We start from the raw sequence: 7194 nt of genomic DNA on the forward strand, positions 1-7194 counted from the left end.
AAACATTAAGTTACGTACGCACTGACCACTGTGTTGTGCAGATCGAGGGGAATGGGAGAGTGAGAATGCAGTTACTCCTTGCCTCAACATGTAAACATTAAGTTACGTACGCACTGACCACTGTGTTGTGTAGATCGAGGGGAATGGGAGAGTGAGAATGCAGTTACTCCTTGCTTCAACATGTAAACATTAAGTTACGTACCCACTGACCACTGTACTGTGTAGATCGGGGAATGAGAGAGTGAGAATGCAGTTACTCCTTGCCTCAACATGTAAACATTAAGTTACGAACGCACTGACCACTGTGCTGTGTAGATCGAGGGGAATGGGAGATTGAGAATGCAGTTACTCCTTGCCTCAACATGTAAACATTAAATTACGTACGCACTGACCACTGTGTTGTGTAGATCGAGGGGAATGGGAGAGTGAGATTGCAGTTACTCCTTGCCTCAAAATGTAAACATTAAGTTACGTACCCACTGACCACTGTGTTGTGTAGATCGAGGGGAATGGGAGAGTGAGAATGCAGTTACTCCTTGCTTCAACATGTAAACATTAAGTTACGTACCCACTGACCACTGTACTGTGTAGATCGGGGAATGAGAGAGTGAGAATGCAGTTACTCCTTGCCTCAACATGTAAACATTAAGTTACGAACGCACTGACCACTGTGCTGTGTAGATCGAGGGGAATGGGAGATTGAGAATGCAGTTACTCCTTGCCTCAACATGTAAACATTAAATTACGTACGCACTGACCACTGTGTTGTGTAGATCGAGGGGAATGGGAGAGTGAGATTGCAGTTACTCCTTGCCTCAACATGTAAACATTAAGTTACGTACGCACTGACCACTGTGTTGTGTAGATCGAGGGGAATGGGAGAGTGAGAATGCAGTTACTCCTTGCCTCAACATGTAAACATTAAGTTACGTACGCACTGACCACTGTGTTGTGTAGCTCGAGGGGAATGGGAGAGTGAGAATGCAGTTACTCCTTGCCTCAACATGTAAACATTAAGTTACGTACGCACTGACCACTGTGTTGTGTAGATCGAGGGGAATGGGAGAGTGAGAATGCAGTTACTCCTTGCCTCAACATGTAAACATTAAGTTACGTACGCACTGACCACTGTGTTGTGTAGATCGAGGGGAATGGGAGAGTGAGAATGCAGTTACTCCTTGCCTCAACATGTAAACATTAAGTTACGTACGCACTGACCACTGTGTTGTGTAGATCGAGGGGAATGGGAGAGTGAGAATGCAGTTACTCCTTGCCTCAACATGTAAACATTAAGTTACGTACGCACTGACCACTGTGTTGTGTAGATCGAGGGGAATGGGAGAGTGAGAATGCAGTTACTCCATACCTCAACATGTAAACATTAAGTTACGTACGCACTGACCACTGTGTTGTGTAGATCGAGGGGAATGGGAGAGTGAGAATGCAGTTACTCCTTGCCTCAACATGTAAACATTAAGTTACGTATGCACTGGCCACTGTGTTGTGTAGATCGAGGGGAATGGGAGATTGAGAATGCAGTTACTCCTTGCCTCAACATGTAAACATTAAGTTACGTACGCACTGACAACTGTGTTGTGTAGATCGAGGGGAATGGGAGAGTGAGAATGCAGTTACTCCTTGCCTCAACATGTAAACATTAAGTTACGTACGCACTGACCACTGTGTTGTGCAGATCGAGGGGAATGGGAGAGTGAGAATGCAGTTACTCCTTGCCTCAACATGTAAACATTAAGTTACGTACCCACTGACCACTGTGTTGTGTAGATCGAGGGGAATGGGAGAGTGAGAATGCAGTTACTCCTTGCTTCAACATGTAAACATTAAGTTACGTACCCACTGACCACTGTACTATGTAGATCGGGGAATGAGAGAGTGAGAATGCAGTTACTCCTTGCCTCAACATGTAAACATTAAGTTACGAACGCACTGACCACTGTGCTGTGTAGATCGAGGGGAATGGGAGATTGAGAATGCAGTTACTCCTTGCCTCAACATGTAAACATTAAATTACGTACGCACTGACCACTGTGTTGTGTAGATCGAGGGGAATGGGAGAGTGAGATTGCAGTTACTCCTTGCCTCAACATGTAAACATTAAGTTACGTACGCACTGACCACTGTGTTGTGTAGATCGAGGGGAATGGGAGAGTGAGAATGCAGTTACTCCTTACCTCAACATGTAAACATTAAGTTACGTACGCACTGACCACTGTGTTGTGTAGATCGAGGGGAATGGGAGAGTGAGAATGCAGTTACTCCTTGCCTCAATATGTAAACATTAAGTTACGTATGCACTGGCCACTGTGTTGTGTAGATCGAGGGGAATGGGAGATTGAGAATGCAGTTACTCCTTGCCTCAACATGTAAACATTAAGTTACGTACGCACTGACAACTGTGTTGTGTAGATCGAGGGGAATGGGAGAGTGAGAATGCAGTTACTCCTTGCCTCAACATGTAAACATTAAGTTACGTACGCACTGACCACTGTGTTGTGCAGATCGAGGGGAATGGGAGAGTGAGAATGCAGTTACTCCTTGCCTCAACATGTGAACATTAAGTTACGAACGCACTGACCACTGTGTTGTGTAGATCGAGGGGAATGGGAGAGTGAGAATGCAGTTACTCCTTGCCTCAACATGTAAACATTAATGATGAGAGAGAGATGGAACGGAGAAAAATTCTCTCCGGCGCCGGGATTTGAACCCGGGTTTTCAGCTCTCCGTGCTGATGCTTTAACCACTAAGCCACGCCGGATACAATCCCGACACCGTTGAGAATCGTCTCAGATTAAGCTCCATCTCTTGGGTTCCCTCTAGTGGCCGCCCTCTGCACTACGTCATAGATGTCTATGCACGCAGGACCGAAGTCCATACATGTGTAGAGGTGCACTCAGATGAGTGACTGGTTGGCCGGGGTCCGACGGTATGGGCGCCGTCTTTAAATCACAAAGTGATTTATTACGCATATCATATTTATTTTGATGTACCGAAGTACATATGTACTTCGGTACATCAAAATAAATATGTAAACATTAAGTTACGTACGCACTGACCACTGTGTTGTGTAGATCAAGGGGAATGGGAGAGTGAGAATGCAGTTACTCCTTGCCTCAACATGTAAACATTAAGTTACGTACGCACTGACCACTGTGTTGTGTAGATCGAGGGGAATGGGAGAGTGAGAAGACAGTTACTCCTTGCCTCAACATGTAAACATTAAGTTACGTACCCACTGACCACTGTACTGTGTAGATCGAGGGGAATGGGAGAGTGAGAATGCAGTTACTCCTTGCCTCAACATGTAAACATTAAGGTACGAACGCACTGACCACTGTGCTGTGTAGATCGAGGGGAATGGGAGATTGAGAATGCAGTTACTCCTTGCCTCAACATGTAAACATTAAGTTACGTACGCACTGACCACTGTGTTGTGTAGATCGAGGGGAATGGGAGAGTGAGAATGCAGTTACTCCTTGCCTCAGCATGTAAACATTAAGTTACGTACCCACTGACCTCTGTGCTGTGTAGATCGAGGGGAATGGGAGAGTGAGAATGCAGTTACTCCTTGCCTCAACATGTAAACATTAAGTTACGTATGCACTGGCCACTGTGTTGTGTAGATCGAGGGGAATTGGAGATTGAGAATGCAGTTACTCCTTGCCTCAACATGTAAACATTAAGTTACGTACGCACTGACCACTGTGTTGTGTAGATCGAGGGGAATGGGAGAGTGAGAATGCAGTTACTCCTTGCTTCAACATGTAAACATTAAGTTACGTACGCACTGACCACTGTGTTGTGCAGATCGAGGGGAATGGGAGAGTGAGAATGCAGTTACTCCTTGCCTCAACATGTAAACATTAAGTTACGAACGCACTGACCACTGTGTTGTGTAGATCGAGGGGAATGGGAGAGTGAGAATGCAGTTACTCCTTGCCTCAACATGTAAACATTAAGTTACGTACGCACTGACCACTGTGTTGTGTAGATCAAGGGGAATGGGAGAGTGAGAATGCAGTTACTCCTTGCCTCAACATGTAAACATTAAGTTACGTACGCACTGACCACTGTGTTGTGTAGATCGAGGGGAATGGGAGAGTGAGAAGACAGTTACTCCTTGCCTCAACATGTAAACATTAAGTTACGTATGCACTGACCACTGTGTTGTGTAGATCGAGGGGAATGGGAGAGTGAGAATGCAGTTACTCCTTGCTTCAACATGTAAACATTAAGTTACGTACCCACTGACCACTGTACTGTGTAGATCGAGGGGAATGGGAGAGTGAGAATGCAGTTACTCCTTGCCTCAACATGTAAACATTAAGTTACGAACACACTGACCTCTGTGCTGTGTAGATCGAGGGGAATGGGAGAGTGAGAATGCAGTTACTCCTTGCCTCAACATGTAAACATTAAGTTACGTACGCACTGACCACTGTGTTGTGTAGATCGAGGGGAATGGGAGAGTGAGAATGCAGTTACTCCTTACCTCAACATGTAAACATTAAGTTACGTACGCACTGACCACTGTGTTGTGTAGATCGAGGGGAATGGGAGAGTGAGAATGCAGTTACTCCTTGCCTCAACATGTAAACATTAAGTTACGTACGCACTGACCACTGTGTTGTGTAGATCGAGGGGAATGGGAGAGTGAGAAGACAGTTACTCCTTGCCTCAACATGTAAACATTAATTTACGTACCCACTGACCACTGTGTTGTGTAGATCGAGGGGAATGGGAGAGTGAGAATGCAGTTACTCCTTGCTTCAACATGTAAACATTAAGTTACGTACCCACTGACCACTGTACTGTGTAGATCGAGGGGAATGGGAGAGTGAGAATGCAGTTACTCCTTGCCTCAACATGTAAACATTAAGTTACGAACGCACTGACCACTGTGCTGTGTAGATCGAGGGGAATGGGAGATTGAGAATGCAGTTATTCCTTGCCTCAACATGTAAACATTAAGTTACGTACGCACTGACCACTGTGTTGTGTAGATCGAGGGGAATGGGAGAGTGAGAATGCAGTTACTCCTTGCCTCAACATGTAAACATTAAGTTACGTACGCACTGACCACTGTGCTGTGTAGATCGAGGGGAATGGGAGAGTGAGAATGCAGTTACTCCTTGCCTCAACATATAAACATTAAGTTACGTACGCACTGATCGCTGTGTTGTGTAGATCGAGGGGAATGGGAGAGTGAGAATGCAGTTACTCCTTGCCTCAACATGTAAACATTAAGTTACGTATGCACTGGCCACTGTGTTGTGTAGATCGAGGGGAATGGGAGAGTGAGAATGCAGTTACTCCTTGCCTCAACATGTAAACATTAAGTTACGAACGCACTGACCACTGTGTTGTGTAGATCGAGGGGAATGGGAGAGTGAGAATGCAGTTACTCCTTGCCTCAACATGTAAACATTAAGTTACGTACGCACTGACCACTGTGTTGTGTAGATCGAGGGGAATGGGAGAGTGAGAATGCAGTTACTCCTTGCCTCAACATGTAAGCATTAAGTTACGTACGCACTGACCACTGTGTTGTGTAGATCGAGGGGAATGGGAGAGTGAGAATGCAGTTACTCCTTGCCTCAACATGTAAACATTAAGTTACGTACGCACTGACCACTGTGTTGTGTAGATCGAGGGGAATGGGAGAGTGAGAGTGCAGTTACTCCTTGCCTCAACATGTAAACATTAAGTTACGAACGCACTGACTACTGTGTTGTGTAGATCGAGGGGAATGGGAGATTGAGAGTTCACTTACTCCTTGCCTCAACATGTAAACATTCAGTCGTAGTTGGACACAAAACAAATGTTCGCGTGTACAAATATAATATATACAGTGCATTTTCTGGTATAAATAGTAATTGCCTAACGTTACATGTTTAAAGTTACATTAACTTATACTGTACAAGTTTTAACAATATAAAATAATCATTTGTGTGTGAGTAAAAAAAAAATATACAGCACATATATAAAATAAATTTCTTCACAATTCAGTGCACCGAATTACAAAGTACATTCGCAACGTATCAAAAGAAAGCTTTTTTTCAAGAAACGCTTTGAAATATTGTTGAAAGGAATGTTGGCATGTACCAACATTATACACAAATCTCGATAAATTCTTTTTCATGTTTTGTCTGATTTTGATGTTGAAGGTCAATTTTGACTGTATGATTAAATATTTTCCATGCACCTTTTATTCTTACACTGCTTTTGAAAGAATCGAGTTCTGTCCTTATACTTTTTTTAACAATTCCCAAATTTCAGTGTTTTTTTTTTTTCCCTTTAATAAGCACAATTTTCCTTTCCGATTCCCTATAAGTTTGTTCTGAAGGGAACGCTTGGTGCTCTTTCGACATGTTCCTCAGTGGAGTGAATTATAAAATACCGAAATTAACAGTAACATAAATATGCATGTATAAATAATAAAAAAATGAAAAAAAAATAATGTTTACTCACAGGATTTCAAATATATGCGGTGATTGCAAGTACTCACACCAAGCAGAATTGGAAAGGTAGTAATGTAATTTCTTACGAAACCAACTGTACTGTCACAGTGCCATCCCACCCCATGGGTCATGACGACATATATACTCCGTGCGTTCCAAATTTTAGTCTCGCTAATCGGTGGCCCTAGATCGCAGTCTGGTCATCACACACTTTTCAAAGCAATTCATAACTTTCCGTCAGCTTACGCCTACATAAAGTTTCAATTTCAATGAAGGATTCTTAATCCAAGACAGTGATGTGACCCGACTGATTTTCGTCGTCCATTTGAATAATTCCTACACAAGGACGTTTTTACACAATTTAGCTTAAGTTGCACAGATTTCTTCGAAAAACTCTCACTACTAGCGGGAGAAACAAGAACCACACAGATACATGATGTGGGGAGCGTACGCGAAGTGTACATTACTTCTGGGATCACCCTCGTATGAAAAAACTTTTTACTCCACTTGAGAGTTTGAGATGGGCAGGGCATGTAGCACGTATGGACGAATCCAGAAATGCATATAAAGTGTTAATTGAGAGACCGGAGGTAAAAAGACTTTGGGGAGGGCGAGACGTAGATGGGAGGATAATATTAAAATGGATTTGAGTGAGTTGGGATATGATAGAGAGTGGATTAATCTTGCACAGGATAGGGACCGATGGTGGGCTTAT

The 7194-nt window shown here is 43.5% G+C and overlaps 1 non-coding gene across 1 annotated transcript; it reads right to left on the reverse strand.

The window, feature by feature from the left end:
- Positions 1-2704: 2704 nt before the first annotated feature.
- On the reverse strand, positions 2705-2776 carry TRNAS-GGA (transfer RNA serine (anticodon GGA)). Its single transcript has one exon. It is a non-coding gene; the product is annotated as a tRNA-Ser (tRNA).
- Positions 2777-7194: the final 4418 nt, after the last annotated feature.

The sequence above is a fragment of the Periplaneta americana genome, chromosome 14, assembly GCF_040183065.1.
Source record: "Periplaneta americana isolate PAMFEO1 chromosome 14, P.americana_PAMFEO1_priV1, whole genome shotgun sequence".
NCBI lineage: Eukaryota > Metazoa > Arthropoda > Insecta > Blattodea > Blattidae > Periplaneta > Periplaneta americana.